The following is a 22940-nucleotide window of genomic DNA, read 5'->3' as shown; positions in this document are numbered from 1 at the left end:
GGCTGCTTACATCACATAGTCTTTATAAGCTGCTGTCATATCCCAAATGCGCTGTCTGCCTAATTAGCAGTGGAAAATATGATGCTGTACTGCGGAGGAAACCTCGGGCCTGATGGCATTTTTACGCGTAAATTTCAACAAATACAAGGTTGACAGTGAGCCACCGTGTGTCCACGAGCGATATATTTCAACCTTGAAGCCTCACAGTCCATGACGGTGAATATAAGGCCTGTTTTTGAGCCCGAAACACCATCTAGATAGATGTAAAGATATGTGATGACCGCCGCGCAACGTAACCCCCCCAGCCCGTGTTCAAGTTTTAGTCGTGACAAGAGCTGATGAATATTTCACCAAAAAACATCCCTCCATCAGCTGACTGCTGGTGTTGGGGCATGCACGGTGGTGTTAATCAAATACCTACACCAGCACAGCAGCAGCAGTAGTGTCAGCGGAAGGAGGAGGAGGCTTATTCTGCAAGGCCGTGCTGGAAAACATCTGCATGTTTACGGATGAAAAAGGAGGAGAGCAAAGCAGGGGTGATAATGCCTGAGCTATATGCATGTGTGACTGTGTGTGTTAATGGGCGGTGAATACACCAGTGGTGTGTGAGTGTGAGTGTGTATTTGTGCGTAGCCAGGTGAGGGTGTGTTGGCGCTTCTTTGAGGTGCGGGAGAGGCAGGCGTCTGGATGAGGGGAGCCGGTTCATCAGATGTCTGTTTTTTTTTAAAGAGGAAAAACACCCACATGATACGAGATACGCCGCCGCAGCATAACCACCTCACATCCTTTATGACACCTTCATCCGAAGGGGTCGAGAGGTTGTAAATTAAACGCGAATATGAGGTTAGTGAACATTATTCCCCCCCTCTTTATCCGGGCGTGACAGCCACTAAAACGTGCATCACACACCCTGAGAGAGTTCTTCTTTTACCACACCGCCTCAAGCTGAAAGAAACACCGATAAACAGCAGTTATCAGGCTGCTAAAATGAAAAGGTTTGCTGGTACTTGACTGGCTTAAATGTGTCTTCCAATATTTCTTGGAAGAATCAGGAAAGGCTGCCTTACTTGACAGGAAATGTTAAATCTGTCCTGACGAGACATTTCATTTGAAAAAGGAAAGTCATGTCAGTTATTTGGCAATCTGCTACAAAACAAAAACACTATAGGTGGCTTTAAGATAGCACAAAGCTGCACATCACACTGAATATTAAGCACATTCAATGTAAATATTATGATGATTCGTCTTTAGGGATGGTGCACAGGCATCTTACTCCACCATCTGTCTGATATGTAGCCAAAATGAAAAATGAACCTAATAACCATTCAGTCTGGCTTGACCTTGGAGCTGCATATAACTAAAGTCAAACCATACACAGGCTCTAATAGGCTAACACATGCAAATAAACAGGCTATACGGTATGTCTCGTGCTGTTTGGTTTATGTTGGTACAGGTACAGAGATGAGCAGGGCTGGGTGAGAGCAGCTGCGAATTTGGGGTCATCGAGTGCAGTGCTGTGAGCTGCACATACTGTGCAGTGTGTCTCGAATGCAGAGGAAAACTGGCGCTCACAGAAGCTGTTGTCAACTCTCCCTGCTCACCTGGTGATCCCAAATTCAGTCCAGAAATGTGATTAAAAGTGAGGAAATAGCAGCTCTGTGTGCAGCCGCTTTGTGTTGTGTAGTGAGGAAATGCATGGGGTATGTTGAATTGTAACATTTCAGTCAGTGTGTTATACACATGAACATGGACCACAGAGTCTCGTTAAGAGGTATTAAAAGTTGGTCTTGCTGCTGGTTGTGATGGATTAATGGAAAGACTTAAAAGTGACGAGTGTTTTCAGTGAAAGAAAGGATTCTGACTGAGCTTTTCTCCAGGAAGTGGGTGATTCAGATGCTTTGATTCCAAAAAGGATGAGACATTCAGATCGAATGCACAATCATACTGGACCTTGCGAGGGTAAGGGAAGGCCTACACAGAGCCATGTAGTGCAGGGACTGATGGATGTGTGACAGACATGGCAGATGCTGACATTTGAAGCCCATCTCTAGTCCAGTGGATCCCCCTGTCTGGGTGAGCAGTTCTTTTGTCTGTGGACCTCCTGGAGTATCCAAACAGGTTGTTCCTCCTGACGTTGAGCAGCAGCAGGTCGATCGGTTTAGAAAAGTAATAAAAATGGATACTACTGGCCAGCCATGCAGGTATGTCAGAATCAATAGCATTGTAGATATGTGTAGCTTGTTTTAGTGTTTGTTGTTTGTTTAATGGGAGAGCAGGTGCAGCTCTGTCACAGAGAGAGAGAGACAGCTTCAGAAATGGTGGAGGGAGACTGTTTGTACTGCTGCATGAGAGCGATGTGTGTGGCTGCCATCATGTGGAAAAATTAAGGATTTATAAGCTTCCGCTTCCGGCTTTGTGGATATAAAGTTTTCATCTAGCCTGTTATCATCACTGTGGAGGTATTTCAGGTGATTTGGACTGAGAAATGATTCTCTTAGCAGAAAAGATGACTGTTTTTAGCTCAGAGGCAGAACAAGTTCTCTCTCTTCACTCTGCTCCACTTCTTCTTGTTCTCCTTACATGCTGAGTAGTGTAAACAAAGTGTTAGTAAAAGTGACTTAGTCCTGAAGCAGGAAGGATTCATTTGCTTTTGATTTTTTTGTGACTGACAGAAGAGGTACCTGCACCTTTATTGATAATCATAGAGTTCTTAGCAGTTTTCCAAGCAGGAGAACTGAAAACAATCTGCACAATGTTATGAGTCTTCCTCTCACACACAAGTATCCCTGCTCCTTGTTGTTAATATAGTTTTCAGCCGTACCACTTTGAGCCTTTGACTTTTGGTCACACCAAATGAATGTTTCAAGAAGTCACTTTTGATAATAAACAGGCAAGATGAGACTCGATGACACATTTGGAAGTTAACTATCATCTTTCGATTGCATTCATATGATGGTATGATATTGTTTTCTTTTTTTTTTTATGCACCAGCAGGCTTGTTTTAGGAGTGGCACTTTTTGTTTTACTTAGGTCTTACTATATTATTTTTTAGAGGGACTTTATAACACACACAACAGTTGGAGACCTGCAGAAGTAGGGATGTTCAGAAGCGACATATTTTTCCATTTGAACAGAAATTTAAATTCTGACGAAGCGACTCGTCCAAAGGTGCAAAAACAATTAGAAAACAGTCAAAACTGAACACAGTTAATTTAACACTGCTAAACACAGGATCTCAGAGGCTAGAGGTGAGTGATGTCAGATCGTTTTTCGGTCTACCTGCCTGTGCTGTCTTCACATTGCTTTGGCCAACTGGTTATATTCCAGTTTTAAGAGACACAGCATGCTTACTGTATCTCCATTTTCTAGATCAAGACACTGCAGTGGTGCTAAGCTAAGGGATGCCATCTGTCATCTTTACTTCTTAACATCCAGGTATTAGAGCGTTAAACGGAACTTCAGTCCCAGCTAGTTGCGGGTGGCTGCGCAACAGCTTGGACAAACATATGACCAGCTATTCAGGCCTGCAATGGTGAAAACGTTTCAAATGTTTTGAACTGACTAGTAACCCTAGTGTCTACTAAATGCGCATATCCCTATTTAGGAGATGAATACATACCAAGCGGCAACCTCCGGTCTCAACCTATGAAGCCCATGCGGAAGTGCAATTCGTCAAGAATCCGCTTGAGGCTGGCTGCAGAAACACGGGAAACCACATACACACCAATTCAAAAAAGACGATCTTTGCAGCATTAATAAACATGTTTTCAGCCTGGTTCAAAAAACGGCTTGGGTATACGTAGCTAATTTCTCTATCGACACACACTGTACGGTGGGTGAATTTTTTTCTAACGCGACGGTTCAGAAGATATTAAGATTACAAGTTTTTGCCCAAATAAGGACATGACTGACTTGACTCCTGGACAGGATCAAACTCCGCCTCTATACGTCACACTCTGCCTGGTTGAGTTCTGTATTTCCAATATGGCCGCCGTCGTCGATATGCTTCAAAACAGGGCTCAGGAACAGATGGATGATGTCACGGATACTACGTCCATTATTTATACAGTCTATGATACATACAGAGACAGAGATGTCCTTACTTTAGTCACCTGTATGGCTATAGCCTACATTTCCCACAATGCACCTCTATGATAGACTCTTCCATAGTTTTAAACTCAAACCCACTGATCTGTGAAACTGTTTTGTACATTCCAAGATCACGCTTGAATAACCCCCTGAATAAGCCTGATGACATCGTACTGATGTCATCAGGCTTTTTTTTGTCAGAGTAAACACAGCTCCACTAAAAGCCAGAGATGACATCATGAGGTTGTTTTCACTGACTGGCCCTTTAATCTTTAACAGTCAGACACTAATGTCGGTCAAATTGATTTTAATATCTGCAGCTTGTTTGGTATTAAATGTTTTCTGCATATGAGTAGATTCCTAATGAATGTCATGATGAATATTGAATGACTTCATCGAATCAGCTGCTTCAACTTCAAATCAATCTCATGTCCCTTCTTACCCTCAATTTTTTATAGTGAAGCTTTTTTCTCTTGTGGATCAAGTTCACTTCCATGCACTTGAGTCAGTCACAGAGTTCAGATATAAATAGTCTGAAGGTGTAAAGGTCCTCTCTGGTGGCTCCTTGATTAAAGGGCATGCCATTTACCAGCCATGTCCCGGGTACAAATCCTGCCTCGGACATTGTTAGATGTCGACCCACTTTGTCTTCTGTCCCTTCTGGCTCTTCACTCATCGATGGTCGAGTAAACAGAACTGAATCCCAGTGCAGTTTGTCTGTTGTCTCTCACACTCGGCATATATCACAAAGGCATGCAGATTACCCAGCACCCTTATGGAAATGGTTATCATTTCCTTTCCCGTAGATTTCTATTCTGTTATGTGGTGCACGAGCAGCTAAATTGAAATGTACAGACATCCATCTAGAGTTTTTTTTCCTGCTCTACAAATGACCACGACTTGTTTGTGCTTCATTTTGGGAGCTCCCTTTGCAGATTGTCTGGCTGGGTGCTCCCCACTTTGAAAGGTCATAGAAGCGTGTCCCTCGTCTGACCAGAGGATATCTGGGACGGATACGGCCAAATTAACCATCCAAAATTCAAAGTAAACGCTCCCTTTCAGTGCTTTCTTTCTGGTTTGTAAGCATCGTACAGCATGCAGTCTTTATTGCAGTGTGTAGTCAAGAGTAATGATGTGTGGTAATGATTTCCTTGAGGCAACTCATCTTTGTTCATTTCCCCTCTGTTTTCTTCTCATTAAACCCTTTCAAAGCCTTTAACATGCTACCATGCAAAATAAATAAAGTTAGGAGCCAACAGTTCCTCCTCTCTTGTTGGCACAGAGGTCTCCGTCTCAAGCCGTGTCAATCACAATCTATTTATCTGTATCTGTGAGGTATCTCCCACATAAATAAACATGTTAGCTTTTAGGACAGAACACACATTTGTTTATACATGTTTGTGTTCCATCTCTGTTTTCTTTTCCTCAAGACGCCCTTAGCAGAGTCATTTTAGTTTCATTATGTGAGGAGTAATTGGCAAGATGTAGAGATTATCAGAGGAACAAATTGTCGCTCTTCTTTGAATTACACATGTTTAGGCATGCATGAATGGAACAAAACGGTCCAGATTATTGTGTCGGTGTGTCCCTGTTCACGTTTAAGTGCTACATTTATTCCAAAGACCTTCAAAAGACCTTGAATAATCTTAACTGAATCATTAGCAGGCAGTAACAGGTTATTTTTCAGGCAGCTCTGCAACAAACAGTGAAACATATATGATGCTCCACCAAAATTGTCCTCACATGCCATTGTTTTCATGTGACTACATGAGTTTGAAAGTGATCCCACAATGGTAATTTATTGTCTGTGACATTCCCAAAGGTCACAGCAAGGCAGCAAAAACTCAGGCTTCAGCAGTGGTGTGTGAAATAAGTGTGTGTACACAGAGACAGAAATGCAAATCTGCAGGCAGGAGATCGTAAGTATGTGTTGTAAATGTCAGAGCAATCTGCATTTTCTGCTGAAACCAGCACCAGCTGATTGGTGAGGTGGCAAAGATGCTCCAACACATTTTACCCACTGATTTTTAATACTCAGATGTTGGGCGTCTGTAAAGCAGATTTCATGTTTCCCAGAAAACAATTTATTGTATCTATTCAGCATCCACTATATTGGCTCATCTATCAAATTTATTTTCGTACACTTATTGTACGAGGAGGTAATGGAGCAACCGTAAGGTTTTATTTTTATTTATTCAACGATATTTTTATTTTTAATTTTTACACATTACAAACAAAAGATCAATGCAAACAATTCAAGTAAGTGATGTTTTTGTATAAGAAACACAATAAGTAAATGAATCAAAAAACAATCCAATAATATGTGATAATAATTTAAAATAAAAGATTGAGAAATACTTAAGCAGGAAAATAAAGAATAGTGAAACTATAATGATATGAATAATTGGAAAAGGTAAAAAAGCTTCTGTAGGGTTTTAGTGTATGTTAAGTAGCCTTGAGTTCAGCTTCACCACCTTGCCAACACCATTTGAAAACAGCTGCGGCCAAAACAGCTAAATGCTATGAACTGAATAAAAGATGGACACTGTCTTGGTGACACCCCTCATTGCTTTCTGGAGAAGTCCTGTGATGACGGTCGCCATATTGGAAATGCTGACGGTGAGGTCAGAGATAGCCTTGCCATCTGGCTAACAGTTACACCCACCAATCAGTCAAAACAGCTATTATACCTAATTGTAATGGCTCAATATAATCAGTGGAATGAGTCCTAAATTATTCATACACTTCTCATGAATAAAGAAAAGAGGTATAAAGACCAAAGCCATTATTTGTACCAGACTGTAAACATGTTTAATTCTACTGTAAGAAGGAGCATTATCATGTGTGGATTCCTTGGCCTTTGGAGCCAGCCTCTAGTGGATGTTTGAGGAATTGCAGTTTTTTGCACTTAAGCATTTTTTTCCCCACACTGAAGGTTGGTGGCTACACATTGCTATGTTGTTTAAGCAGTAAGTGATGCCCTAATGCAGTATTCTTCAACCTTTTTTGGGCCAAGGCACATTTCTTACATTAAAAAAATCCTGAGTCACACCTCCAACCAAAAGTTTTACAAAATTACATATTTAGTCTCTCAATATATATGAACCTATTTATCTGAGAGAGGGACTTTGGCTACTTCTTTAACTGTGTCAGGCATCTTATTTACAATGGCTTATGCAGGTAGTATTAATGTCTCTGCCACAATGTGTGGCTTTTTTTATTTGGCTACGAGTTCAGCTACTAAGTGGCTAGCTTTGAGAGCTCTCGCAGACACCGTCGTAGTTTTTCGTATAAAAGTTGCCTTTTCCACCGCCCATATTACGCTCTTCATCCGGGTAAGAATTTTGTCCAGGGCCCAGTTTGGAGTTTTCATTTTTCGATTTTGAATATTTATCTATCGCTGCCTACGTCTCGTCACATACACCTCTCGCGCACATCATCAATTCTACTGTCTTAAATTAACAAGGTCATTAGTGAGCTTTATTGCCACCCAGTGGGTGGGTAGCATAGGTCAGTACATGGACAAGTATTTAATTACTCCACCAGTCACTACACTGCAGACACAGACACGCTACATGGCAAATTATTTGCAGTATATGAATAATATTCTTTTAGGACTAATTAAGTGAAATTTAATAATGTCCCACGGCACACCTGACGATCTGTCATGGCACACTAGTGTGCCACGGCACAGTGGTTGGAAATTACTGACCAAATGTATCCCTGCATTGTTTTTCTTTTGCTCTAAATGAGGCCATAATAAACCATGTGAACATTCTGCTTTACTGAAGAAGAAACTAGCAAGAGAGAATCATTAGAAAAATGTCCCTTAGGGTAAAATAGCTCAGAAGCTGAGTAATTTCCTGTCTGGTTGCATACCATAGAACTTATTATAACAACCAAGGAAGATGCCCCCTGCTGGTTACTAGGAAGAATGCAGCTTTAAGGCACTTCCATATTGTGTTTAGGATTATTTTGATGGTATTCTTTTAGTATTATTTGCACTGTAAAAAGATTAAATGTCAAGTGAATTGAGTTAAAGGTCTCACTGATGCATTTCAGACTGACAGTATTTGACAGTAATAATGACATGGCAGCAGTTGACAGTACAGAGGTGAGACTGTGCTGTTGAAGGGAGCCACTTTGGCCCTATAACCAAGTCCCCTTACAAACCGCTTGTAATGTTGAGTTGAAGTCTATATCTCTCTATCTGACATTTGGCCGTGTGTATGACCCAACCTCAGGAGCAAAATGTTAAAAAAGCAGACATCCTGCAGAGCTTAATCTGCTCTCACCTGCCATTTGGCCCGTTTAGCCCCTTTTCATATCTTAGCTGTCAGTGCAGCGTGCAGCAGGACTGACAGGAATAGGAATTGCTCAAGTGAGACCCTGAGCTGAAAACCTGCCAATCACTCTGTGAGGCCATTAAATCTGTACGTTTTTCCAATTCTGTTTCTCGGAGTGCAGTACAGACCCTTTATTACATGCTCTTAAAAATGTCAGACTCACTGATTTTTGAACAACTCTAGAAAATGTCTGATCGGGCTTTATTCACGTAAACAAAAAACCTGTCGAGGTGGCAGTGTGTGTGCGCTTAACCAACAGTTATCCTTGTCATTTGTATTTTCACAAAATGTTGTAACAGAATCTCTTCTTTCTGTTTCACTGTCAGGCTGCTGAACACAGTGGGGTGCAAATAGCCCAGCCACAAGAGACATGGTTTGTTTGTAATGAGATGAATGAGTGGGAGAACTGTGTGTGGGCATGTGTGTGTGTGTATGTGTGAGCTTTTACTGCACAGCCTACGCTATGACTCGGTTAACGGGGGATTTTAAGGACAAGGAGTAGGATGATTCAAACGTTGGAAGACCACTTGTGGCCTACCAGGCTTTTTCTAATCACACCAACGCTGCTGCTGCTGCTGCTGCTGCTGCTGCTCCATCTTTCAGTCAGATGAAAAGCAGCTCAGCAGGTACACCGGCAGCTTTGTAACAATAATATCACATGACTTCTTGAGGTTGTTTTCATTTGATCAACTTGTGCATATTATGTAAATACATTTTAAATAGAGCCAGCTTGAATCTCTTTGTCAAATCTTCAGTTTTCAGCCGCTGCTCTTCAACCTTGACGCTCTTTCCTCTGCACGTTAAAACCAAACATACTAGCCCTCAAAAGATATGAGTCAAGCTCACTACAAGCTGCTGTGATGCTTTGCAGTGATGTTCAGCTGATCCCTGTTTTTGCTTTGGGCGAGCTGGCTTTGCTTAATTGTTGCTGAATAGTTTATGATGTTTGTCATGTTGGGGCAGGGCCAGCGTGCAGCGCTGCAGGCTATGATGTTTTTAAGCTTGTTCTTAAAGGTAAATCAAATCTGTGAAATGAGAACCAATAGCCAGTGAGCACACAGTTAAGCCTGATTATCATAAAATAGGTTTGACTTGTTGTTCACAGTCCACTGTGTGGAGCTTTGTTGGAGCTGACAAGACATTTCTCACTTCCAATAAGAGATAAGAACATCATGTCGCGGGAGAGATTTAGTGCTAAACATGCAGTCCAAGTTAATAAGGGCATCATGGCAACTTCTTATTATATTAGACAGCCAGGCTGGAATTTTTTTTTAGCTTTTTTTTCCTTTAAACTGAACAAACTAACAGGGAGGCAGGCAATATTGCGGGGTAATCCATGTCTAAAAAAAGTCAGATCTTAGCTGGAGAGGGATGCTGGCTCAGTGAAGCGTGTGCAGCTGCAGAGTGGAGCTCTTTCCTCTCGTGCACAGGCACGAGCACGAGCAGTTTTTTTCCGTATTTCTCTGCTCCCTGCAGCTCTATACCTCACAGTCTAGGTTTCAGCAGCAAAATACAAAGAGGAAACAAAACAGAGGCTTTCCCTCTATACATGATGCGGTTTCTCTCTTCCTCTGTGATGTGATGGATTGAATAGTGCTTCAGAAAAGGCAGACTATCTTGAGGGAACCCTGCAGAAACAATCTGAACACGGTGCACTCTTTCATCATACCACATCTAGTGACAGAGCTCAGACTGCACACGTTCAGAGAATCCCAATACACAGCTTTCCTTTGAACCTCCGTGTTTAATCTTCATTGCCTCTCCTCGTCTCCTCCACGTGTTGTTCTCGGGGCAAAGGTCGCTCAGGATGCTTTTTACTGTATAGTGTTTTGAGTTTCCACAACATTTTGAATCCTGTACGTTCATAATGAGAGAACGCAAACAACGTATACTGATGGAAAATGTACCTGATGTGGTGTAAGTGCTTGTGGATCTATAAGCTAGCTAAGTGCAGTGGGTCACCTTGGTTCCTGCAGATTCCAGCAGAAGATGATGACGGCGAGGGAAGGCTGCGTGGAGGGGGACAGGGAACAGGAGGTCATTCACTGGCCTTCTCTTTTTCAACCACGGATTAGAATTGTGGTAATGATATTGATTAATAATTAATTATTTAGCAGCAGGTATCTCTCTGTGAGGTTGCAGCAGTGTGCCAGGCTCACTGTATGCTATAGGATCATTAAGCCTAAGCAAACAAGCTACTGTATGCTCACAAAACAGAGCATGTCTTTGTTCTCTCAATAGAGTACTCCTGCCATACCGGGCTGTGATTGGCTTATGTTGCTGTCTGGAGATGTGTAAGAGTGACCAAAACATCAAAACACCGGCCTTTCAACAAGAGCTGTGCATCATGGCAGCAGCTTTTAACTGGAGCTTCAGCACCTGCTAGTGGAGCACAGCTGTGCTACAACTTAGACAATTAAAATATAGACGTAGTACCCGTGACGTCACCCATCTGTTTCTGAAGCGCTGTTTTGAGCCCAATCGACGGTGGCAGCCATATTGCTGCTGTCGAGTGATTGTGACGTAAAGAGGCGGGCTTTGAGCCTCTTAGCCAACAGCTACAGTGTTCCCGCCTGTCAATCAAGTCAGCTGTGCCTCTCATTGGAAGACTCGTAATCTCAATATCTTCAAAATTGCCACGTTAAAAAAATATTCACCCCCCTACAGTATGTGCCGATCGAGAAATGAGCTATCCAGACGACACTCGTCTTTTGTACCAGGCTGTAAACATGTTTATTTCTGCTGAAAAGATCGGCTTTTTTGAATTGGTGTGTATGTGGTTTCTGGTACTTCTTGAGCCAGCATCAAGCGGATCCTTGATGAACTGCAGTTTTTAGCACTTCCTCATTGGACTCATATTTTTAGACCGGAGGTTGCTGCTTGGACACAACATATGACCAGCATTTATTATACAATAATGAGTATTCATTTGTTTACTAGTTCTGGTGCTTATTTAAGCCTAGTTTATACTTTTTCGTTGATGCTACGCTGAAGCTGAATACGCTTTCGGACATACACTACATAAGTATTCGTTGGACGTCTGCAGTACTGTGCCTAAACGCTAGATGGTAGTGTGATTTCTGTGTATGTCATATTGCTAGCTCCTGGTTTTCTGCTGGTCATGCACAGGAAAGCACGGCGACTGAATCCAAACCAAGCGGCAACCTCCGGTCTAAAAATGAGTCCAATGCGGAAGTGCTAAAAACTGCAATTCATCGAGGATCCGCTTGATGCTGGCTCCAGAAGTACCAGAAACCACATACACACCAATTCAAAAAAGCCGATCTTTACAGCAGAAAAAAACATGTTTGCAGCCTGGTACAAAAGACGAGTGTAGTCTGGATAGCTCATTTCTTGATCGGCACACACTGTAGGGGGGTGAATTTTTTTCTAACCCGGCAATTTTTAAGATATTGTATTACTTCAGAAACAGATGGGTGACGTCACGGATCTTACGTCCATATTTTATACAGTCTATGATCCAAACGTATTCCATTAGAGTTGGAACTAATCAGTGGACCAATCACAGGGTGCGCTGTCTGCGTTGATTCAACATGTAGTTCCATTTTTGGGGAGGTACACATTAGGCTGCTGTGTAGTCACAGGGCTACACAAACCCATGGCAAACGCTATGGCGTAGATTCAATGGATGTTCAATTTGACTAATCACACACATCCATAACTTTTTTCCCTGATGCTCACATTCCTGTTTGGTCAGACAAGTTTCACCAGACACATATTTTTGGTGTTTTTTTTTGTCTTTGCTTCTTTTTGCTCAAATCAGAGGACTCCAGTTCAAAGCCAAAGATGTGCAAGGCCTTCTGGAGCACACACAAACATTATTACATCCATTTGATTTAACCTGCTGAAACCTTTACCAAGCTCTCTGACCAACTATTCAGACATCAGCAAATCAATTATTAAGTGCCAATGCTGTGTACCTTACCGCATCATTCCAATAATGAATGAACTGGTGACAAACTTTTGAAATATGTAACCATGCTACTCCGGAGCAGTGATATTTTCTGTGACCCTTTTAATGTACATGCTGCTCAAACCATTACATCTCTGCTCTGTAACTGCAGCTGCTCACATCCTCAACTATTCATGATCCACACATTTAACAGTTGTTTACTTATGCGCACACAAGCCGACAATAATCGGTTCATTTGTTGCCAGAGAAGGGGCGTCGTTGAGACAAACATTGAGGATCTCTGCAAGTTTGTTGTGGCTCAAGGCTGTATCCTGGTTGCACAGGGCAACAGGGAACAGGGAAAGCTTTTTTAGAGGATATTTTGGGTTGAAGTCTATGAAAAATTTAGCCGTCATTCAGTTTGTATAACAGTGAGGAGGAGAAAATTAAGAGTGTGAAGTGTCTTGCAAATGAGAGGATACTTGTTTGAGTTTTAGCCTCAGATTTGATGTTGTTGTTCCCGTTTTATGATATTTGAAAAAGATGATGCAAATGCCTTCAAGGTCCCGTTTGTTTCACGCGGCAACACTTATAAAACTTTGAGGTTATTATTGTTGTTTTTTTGTGTCCAAAACATCAAAAAGAGGTCAAGAGAAAAATTCACCAAAATTCTTCCCTGCCTCTCATGTGCCTTCCATCCGTGGCCTAGAGTGATACATCAGCCTCTACATCTTCCTCCTCCACCACCTCCTCCTCCTCCACCTCCTCCTCCTCCACCTCCTCCTCCTCTTCCTCCTGTCCATTCTCATCAGCCACAGGCGTTTTACTGCACAATGCAATATTGTAGAGCAGTCAGCACACAGCAGCAGTGCATGCAGAGGAGAGTTGAGGCAGGCTTGAGCAGCAGAGAGCCCCACAGAACCCAGAGGTGAAAATAGTGACTTCTGGTTTAGTGATGCACAATGAGGGAATTATATGAATAATCTTCGTTTCCTCTCACCACAGACACACTTAGAAATACATATTAATAAGGCTCGACTTGCACACAAAAAAATTGTGCTCCCGGGTTTCCTTTTCCTCTACATTTTAAATTCACACAATGCCTAGCAGCCTGGTTGAGAAAAATCTAAGGGTATCAACAACTTTTTGGAGATTGGAGGAGTGGCCCAGAGGAGCAAGAGGAAGAGGAGTAACAGTTACAAACATCAGACAGTAGCGGTAGCATCAGTCTGACTTCTTCAGTTGTTGAGCTCAGTACAGAGTGGTGGGCTGGAGCAGGAGGCAGGTTCACTTCAGGTGACTGTCTTGATGTTGTGAAAGTTTAGATTGATTTTACTTTCCTTCATATAGCTGTATCAAATCACACAGAGCAATAGATGTTTTAAAGGAGTTTTTGTGGCCTGCAGGTCAGCCTGGCAGAGTGCAGACTTTTCAAGGTTTTTGGTTCAAGGCAAACATCTCAAGGCTGTAGACCGGACTTAAAACTTTACTTTACTGCTACAGCACTACAGTTTAATACAGTTTATTTTCTTTAGATTTTATATAGTCTGTTTCAGTGATCATTTATTCCAACAATCATACCCAGCACTGCAGAGATATAGGTGCTGCTCTGGACCTGAAACAGAAATTAACATTAACATCAAACACAGTATTTGAAGAATTTAGTGTGTTGTCTAAAAGTTCAGATTCAAAAATGAGCATAATTATTATTTATTATTACCCGGCTCTCTTACTGATAGTCCGGCTGAGTAATATGCTTGATTATGATTGGTCAAAACCCCTTTACAACAGTTATTAACTTTTACTAACATCAACAACGCGTGAGGCAAACTAATCGCACATCATGTCAAATCAATCCACAGAAAAGAGTTCCGGCACATTTTGCTTCTGCTTGATGATACCATAGACCAGGGGTTCCCATAGTGTTGGTCGGGACCTCCTGGGGGGTCGCGAGACACAAATGGGGGGTCGTCAGATGTCTTCTAGAATGTTTTTTTTTGTTTGTTTGTTTTCTAAAAATAGTACATTTTGCCCATTTATAGTAAAAATATCAACAAAAATAGAATCTACATTTAAAATAAACCTTGAAAATAGAAAATGTAATGAGTTTTCTGCCTTTTTTTTGCCAGATGACTGCTAAGTTTAGAGTTAGTGAACAGTTAATTCTAAAAAAGCATCAGTAGCAGTAGGTTAATTCATAACAGCACAGGAAACACAGCCACATGCTCATATAGGTAGGCAAATTTTCTGTAGACCAGCTAAATTAAGCCACATTGAATCACTTCAAGGGGCAGGGGGGTCGCAGGTCTTTGGCACCTATATTTTGGAGGTCACGGGCCGAAAAGTTGAGAACCCCTGCCATAGACCATAAGGTAAGTTGAAACCACTAGTTTCCAGTCGCATCAAAACAGTGTGGCTAAGATGTTAGACTAGGTTAACATGTTAAATCGGTAAGCTACCAACCATTTCATACTGGATCCTGTCCAGCAATATGAGCAACTGTAGGGGAGCTAGTGAGAGCAACTTTAGGTGACCGGTTGCTACCAAGAAACTTAAACCATGAACGGTGGTGATGATAGCAGCAGGGTTAAAAGGTGTGACATTTACCTCTTTTATTTTCAAAGGTGGGTCAACTGCTAAGCTCAGAGAAGGAGGAGAGCTGAATGAGGACAGTTTCATGTTAAATCAACCGGGTAGGCAGATAAGAATCCATCGCCATGGAACGCTGACTGCAGCGTAATCACTGGGACTATTTAAAAACTTTATACATAAATCAGTTCAGATCAATAGAATAATCTATTAATTCATGTTTTTTGTCAACTTGTTTGTATTTTAAGTTAGTAGCCGGGTAATGAGTGGGATAATGTTTGATTAGCAGGTAGTTTTGGGGAAAATGACTCCAATGCAAAGTGGTGGGATTCTATCACCCATAACTACCTTCTAACCATACATTATCCCTTACTTATTATCTAAAATAATTTCAGTATTAGTGATGTATATATACTTCTGAAGAGCTGGAAGCCAACTTGTGGCAAACTGCACCTGCCTGCCTCTGACAACAGGTCATAACAGTAGGTGTTATGAAAGGTTTTGTTCTGTCCGGCTCAATGAGTTTCAGAGCACTTGTGTCAAATCCTAACGGTCAGTTGTGTAATTTAGCATAAATTATCCTACTGACCAAATGTCTCAGACAGCATCTCTTATTGGAAGCTCTGTTAACACAACAGTGTGTGACATCTGGCCATTAATACTGTGGAAGCTTGTTTCTACTTTGTCAGCACATTGAGAACTTTTGGAATATTAAGCAGTCTTTCTCACTTTGTCAGAAAACACAAATCTCTGCATTTAACAACAGGATTCTATTGAACATTAAGATTAATATTTAATCAGAATATGCTTATTTTCTTTCTCCCTGAGACTTAGATGACACTGACACAACTAGAATGTAGGTTTTATAAACATACAACGTGACCCAGATGCTGGAGATCTTGGCTCAGCGCAAATACTGGAAACACGCTGGGTCTCTGTAGAGCCAAGAGAAATCTGCCTGTCAGCACATCTTAATCCCATTAATTACCACAAACCAACACATGACATATGAGTTCTTTGATTTTTAGTTACAAAACAGAAATAAATTAAATAAAAAACACGACTTGTTACCGGACTGCCAGCAGAAACCCAAGGCTGACTTTGTGCTATGCTAAACTCAGTCACTGCACCAACATGAGGCTGAAACTGATCTTCTGATTTGATCTTGATGATATTAGAGGAGTGAAACTTCACAGTTCATAGATACAAATGTATAAAGGCTGTCAGTTGTTGTTACATTCAAAGCACGTTAATACACAATCCATTTCAGATATCACATACAAGTTTTTCTAACCATTTTATATCATAACTTAATAACTTTTTCAGCAAAATGCAATAAGATATCAAAATGTTTTATGTTATTAGCCCATGAATGTGATTACAGTATTTGTAAGCCTTAATTTTGACAGTTTGAACATCAAAGGTGGTTATTACTCTCTGTGTGTTTTTAAAAGTAAACTTAAGACTTACTCTTTTAAACTAGCTTTTAATTTAGAGTAATTTATTTTTAGGCCTGGACTGCATTATTACTATTATTTTTATTATCATTCTAACCATTATTAGTTGAATCATTACTTTGACATATATTTATCTTATTTAATTATTTATTTATCTATTTATTTATTTCTTGTATTCATCTGATTTTGTTAACGCTACCTTATTTTTAACTTTTCTTTCCACTATTTCTTATTTTATTAATTTTACTGTGTTGATTTTATTTTATTTTTAAGTATCTTATTTATAATCATGCCTTTTATGATTTTACCATTGCTGTTGTTTTCTGTCTCTCTATTATCCTGTGAAGCACTTTGGGCTGCGTGTGTTTATGTATGAAAGGTGCTATATAAATAAAGTTGACTTGAGTTGAGTATCAGTTGATGCTACATAAAATAATATGTGTCAAGACCCCACACAATGCTGTGACCGGGTAATTCAGCCAGACAAAACTTAGCTTCACAGTTGCCTTTCAGATTCTGAACCTGATCATCATGCGTTAGCTTTTTATGATATCTATAAACTGATGCTACCTGTAGATATTTAACAAGATGTTGAAAAGACAGTCGTAATAGATAAGTAGTTGAATCCTCTATGGCCTGTCAGTGTTCCGCACTGGTCAGCATTTGCCTCCTGAAAGCTGGTTCAGCTTTGCAGACCATTAAATGTTATGAAACGACACCTACTGTGACACCACAGCAGCCTCTGAGAAGCCTCTCAAACAGACCGGTGATATGCCTGAAAGAAAGAACGAGACATTTTATGGCTGAATCATACGCCTAGTATCAGTTCAAACCTCCAGCACATGTGGAGGTCTATTTCTGATCAAAACTGAGTGATTACTACAGACTCCATGAGACGGAACAGGTGTTATTTCATGGGTCTCCTGGTATAGTATTCCAGTCTTGGTATTTTTAGCTGCGGATATTCTCAAGGCTCACACCAGTTATATATATTTCATGTAAATGCTTCCTTTCCCACTGTGACAAAGAATTGAATGTTGCTATACTGCACGAGCATATGCACTTGATTTCCATGCTGAATAATTTATCATCTCATCAGGATTTATCGCTGGAATAAGAAGACTGATTTACCTGAACCAGAAATAATTCAAATTCACCTGCACACATTTCAAACTTAGTCTTTTTTCCCCCTCTTTGCTGAGACACAATATGTCTGATCAGCAGCATATGTAACGTCTGGACAATGCTCGGTGTGGAGCGCTCTACGTCACGAGTCTTAGCAACAAGGTTGTATAGTTGCCATTGGAAACATGCTATCTCTATCTCAGATGCATGCAGTATGTTGTTGCTGGAGGATCAGGTACAAATGAAAGTTTTAACCCTCGGATCACCACGTATGACGAGGCTGACGTCAGTCTTTGTGCATATAGAGAGGCTGAGGAAGAGATGCATGGCTGAGAGTGTTGCTAGGAGACCACACACAGCGACCAGTGTGTGAGGCTTGATTTCATCCCCCCCTCCCCTTCCCCCATTCTTGTAGTCTGGCTCCCCTTTCACTGTTTCTTCTCCACTCTACTACATTTGTGTACTCCTTCCTCTCTCCCCGATCCCTCTGCCTCGATATTCCCCTCCATCAGTTGTATGTTTTCCACCTAATCATATTTATCTTTAGCCCCGCTGATCCCTCAGTGACTCTCCATTTGTTGGCTTCCCCCATTCCCCAATCCCCCCCCCCCCCCCCCTCCCCTCCTGCTGCCTCTCTCTCCTCTTCTCTAGCTGCTTATTCTTCTCCTCCTCCTATCGCTCTCTCCTCTTGTGCTGCTTCTTCCTCTCTCCTTCCGTCTGTTGGTTTCTCCGGCTGAACTGCAGCACTGTGTCTGGCTCCAGTGTGCTTCTTCTGTGACATATATGGTGCGACTGAGAGGTCAAGTTATGATGCTGGACAGAAAGGGCTGTGGTGCTGTTGGAGGAGGACACTGAATAAACTCAAAGAATGAAATAATCAGAGAATAATATAAGATACGTTCAAGAAAATACGAGACGTTCCAAACCAATTTTTTCTTCCTCTTAAATCTGTTTGAAATTCAGCACTCAAAAAACCTTCAAAATAAAAGCAGTGAATGTACAGTTTGATTTATGTAGAGTAGTTCTTGTTTTGAAGTTTGAGACATCACGGTTGATAAATCGGACATAAACTCACATGAACACAAGAATTGTTTTGATTTCTTCCCTGCATACTGTTGTATGCTAAGTTTCAAAGTTCAGTTGCGCCTTTCTGCTCTTTAATTCAGGATATGATAGATAAAAAATATGAAATCCTGTTATATGTGAGAGCACTTAAGTCAAGAGACATGATATGCTGAAGAAAGAAGACACTGTGTAAAAGAAACAAGATGTTCTGTCTCTTTTCATTCATTTTATTCAAGCAGATTCTCAAAGGCAGATAAATCAAGGCAGATATATGTTCGCAGGATGGTATCTGTCAGAATATCTCGGGTTGCCTTCAAATCACAAAGGAAAAATCCCCCCCCCATAGTAATCGAATGTCTATTTACAGTATGCCTCAAACAAATACTGCGCCTGTGTCAAGGCCAGTCCAGAGCTGTGATGTGTCTCTCCACTCTGCAGCGTTCCTGCCTCACTCTCAGTGAGGAGCAGCAACACCACAGGACCTCTTGCTGTGGTGGAGGCTGAGTGGCAGAGGGCTGCAGCACACGGCGTTCCAAGAGTGTTAAATAAGTGACAGTGAAAGAGGATTCAAGACAGAAAATGTCTTGAATGTACAGCCAAATGAATTTACCACATATTTAACACTGTTTATTTAATTACTGCATAATACTTAACCCATAAATTTGCACTTTTAGCCCTAGAGATGATATTACAAATGTTTTGCATTTCCAGATTTTTTAACTGATGATAATCGAAATTCCCCGTCATCAGTAACCCATTTAAATCAGCTGCTCAGCATCGCTATTACTGTTTTGCATGCCTTGTGTGTGTGTGCTTTGCATGTATAGATTTAAGTATGTGTGTGATCTGTTTGCTTATGTGCTTGAGTGAGTAGCAATCTGCAGCGTTGCATGCAGATCCAGCGACATGAATCATGGCTCCATCTGCCTCCTGGTTCTAATGAGAGGAATCCAAGCGGCTCCTGACCCTACAGATGCTCCTGAAACAACTCGCTAAACACCCTGAATATCTGAGAGATCCACAGAGACAACAGGGATTAATCACAGCCAGCCTGTACTGAATGGGTGTGCTGCATAAAAAATGATTGTTATCCAGTTTGTTTAGGCAAACCTGCCCGTAGGTTTAAGACAAAGAGCTCCTGGTTCTGTCAGCTTGGCTAATTACACCCACAACTTGTAACGCAACAATTGCAGGGCGGCCGGCTCAGCTGCCAGATCCTCGAAAACTGAAATCAAAGCTCCAGTTTACAGAAGCCCAACCCACAGACGCAGCTCCATAACCTAATTAACATTGAGTCAGCAAGCATGGCAGCAGCAGCAGCGGCGGTCATGTTGTGGTCAGGGCTGTGGGATACAAGAATAGCACAAGGCACGCTGACATGCGGGATGACACACTGGGCCACGACAATAGAATCACACACCGTTACACAGCTCAACATGCCGCCTGGCCCAGGTGACATCCTGATGCTCCCACTGTGGATTTTTGTGTTTATGTGCAGATTCAGTTGAGAGGTTGTGCTAAGAGAAAGGCTGCTGTGCAGTCGGGGGCAAATGTGGTTCAACTGTTCCTGATTATATAAAGATGGAAAGATCTATCACACAGCTGGATACCAAACATGTAATACGTTTTTTATGCTGGGTGCATCCTTACTCAATGAGTTAAAAAAACTCACTTCAGACCTCATTAAACTGGATTCACATGCACTTTAACATGCTGTGAAAGCCTATCTGTGAAAGCCTATCTGTGATTTTAAAATGTTTTAACATCACAACATATCATGTTAAAATATTTTCAGCGTTGGGTTTTCTGTCCTGTTTAAAAGAAGACAGCAGGTCCTCAGTGGTAATAGTATGTAGTTTATTTCTGGTCTTTATCATCAATCACACTCACTCACATTGAAGTTTATATAAATCATGTCAAGGGATAACATCAAAAGTTTACTTTACCCACCATTTATAAATAACATTAACTTATTGACAGCCCTTTTGCTTGATAAAGACCGAAGCTACAGTTCCAGACCATTTAATCCTAAAGACAACACAAAATAAAAAACAGTTTCAAACTTTTCATGAGCAATGCATGTCAAATCTCAGTTATGTTTCTTCACTACTTTATTTCTAACCAGTTTATTAATTTATGAAGAAAAATACGTTATATTTATTCCTTGTAACCGTTTTCAAACATGTCAACTCCTCTGACAGGTAATCCTCTCCTCTTTATTTTTGTCCTCATCTATTAAATCAAAATGAGATGAGATTAGATGGGGTGAGTTGAGGTAAGATGAGATGGGGTGGGATGAAATGAGACTGATGGGACAAGATGAGTTGAGATAAGATGAGATAGGATTGGATGAGACTGATGAGGTGAGATGGAATGAGCTAAGATTGGATGAGATTGGATGGGATGACATGAGACTGGTAAAATGGGATGAGATAAGAATGGAAGAGATGGGGTGGGATGAGATTGGACAAGGTTAAATGAAATGGGATGGTAGAGATGAGATGAGACTGATGGGATGAGATGAGTTGAGATAGGATGGGATGAGACTGATGGGGTGAGATGAGACTGATGAGGTGACATGGGATGAGATTGGATGGGATGACATGAGACTGGTAAAATGGGATGAGATAAGAATGGAAGAGATGGGGTGGGATGAGATTGGACAAGGTGAAATTAAATGGGATGGTATGAGATGAGACTGATGGGATGAGATGAGATTGGATGGGAGGACATGAGACTGGTAAAATGGGATGACATGAGAATGGAAGCGATGGGGGGGAGATGAAATGGGATGGTATGAGATGAGACTGATGGGATGGGATGAGATGAGACTGATGGGATGAGATGGGATGAGATGAGACTGATGGGATGAGATGAGACTAGACTGATGGGATGGGATGAGATGACATGGGATAAGATAATGAGATGATTTAGAACTTTATCACCAAGAAACTCTGGTGTCAGTTTGCTCTAACATTTCCATACAAAATAAGAGTAGTACAAATGAGCAAGGCATAAACATGAGGTACAGGAAACATTAAGTGTATGATAATGTTCTTAGAAGTAATCACTGAGGCCTTTATCAAGACCTTTGCTTTGTTTATACAAACTCCAGGTAGAGACAACCATGATGCTACCACTTCCTACCCCACCATGAAAATAGAAAATGTGATATTACACATGATAGTGGTGGTGGAAATGGAGCTTTGCACATATTAATCAGACATTCATAATAATAGTATATCCCAAATGTAGTATTGGCAGTGATATTTAAAGGTACTTTTTGTTAAAGATAGTGGTGCTCTGTTGGTGCAAGCTCTAGGTATCAACAACGCTGATATTACCTAACCCATCATGATAATAAAGAATATTTTTGTGTCATATTTCAATTAATAGTGTTGTGAAAGGAATATTGGCCATGGTAATGAACTATTAACCAGAAACATTGAACGCAAAATGAAATGTAATATTGCACAAAATGTAAAAGTAATTACAGCCCAAGATAATTGAAGATTGTGCTGCATATTAGATGAAAAAAGTTATGACACATGAACATGAAATGAACATCATGCTCCATTTATCCCACAGCAGATATCTTATCAAGAATGTTGCCAACACAGTATAGGAAGCTTAAGCTTAAAGCGTCTAATTTGAAGTGACACATTCAGTTTTGTTTAAAAAACTAAACTTGCCAAAAGCACCATTGCTAATGTCCCAGTGTCCACCAATAAAAAACCTACAAACTGTTTCCATGCATGATGGAAAAACACTGGGAATGTGCATCAGCTGACAGCTGCGCATTTCTTAGCCAATTGTGTTGTACATACACATTCTCCAACATGAAAACACAGTTGGGCCCTCAGATATCTGCCCCACAACAAGCCTGACTCCTCATGGGGTGAGCGTGAGTAGGAAGCTGTGCATGCGCTACATATGACAAACCACATTACTGTCTGGCTAGCAGACAGGCTTAGCTAGGCCATCCCAGGGCCCGCAGCCAGAGACGCTGTGCAGCTGAGTTACCATGCTTACTCAAATATTCATAACGGGATAATGAAAATATAAATAGTTTTCATGTGATACGCTAGAGGTGGGGGTAAACAAAACTGCATCCTGCATCATCATGCATCACTGTGTCTCTGCTCTGAAGGCTGCCAGTTAGAGTAATGGGCAGGATTGTTTGTTATGACACAGCGAGCATGATAAGCGCTGGCTCCCCTGAAGTTCTGACAGTAATTTAGGTTTGATTATTTGGGTTTCAGAGTGCGTCACCCCAACTCAGAGCAATCACTGTCATTCTTGTCAGTTGAAAGTAGGCTGGGAAGCTGTTCAACATGTTTTTTAATGATTAATGAG

At 41.1% G+C, this 22940-nt stretch overlaps 1 protein-coding gene across 1 annotated transcript in view; it reads left to right on the top strand.

Annotated features, from left to right (window-relative positions):
* LOC117813023 (neuronal tyrosine-phosphorylated phosphoinositide-3-kinase adapter 1) overlaps positions 1–22940 on the top strand; it is a 43974-nt gene that overhangs the window by 2595 nt on the left and 18439 nt on the right. The gene's annotated exons all lie outside the window — the stretch shown is intronic.

The sequence above is a fragment of the Notolabrus celidotus genome, chromosome 5, assembly GCF_009762535.1.
Source record: "Notolabrus celidotus isolate fNotCel1 chromosome 5, fNotCel1.pri, whole genome shotgun sequence".
NCBI classification, from domain to species: domain Eukaryota; kingdom Metazoa; phylum Chordata; class Actinopteri; order Labriformes; family Labridae; genus Notolabrus; species Notolabrus celidotus.
This window is presented reverse-complemented; position numbering and strand designations above follow the sequence as displayed.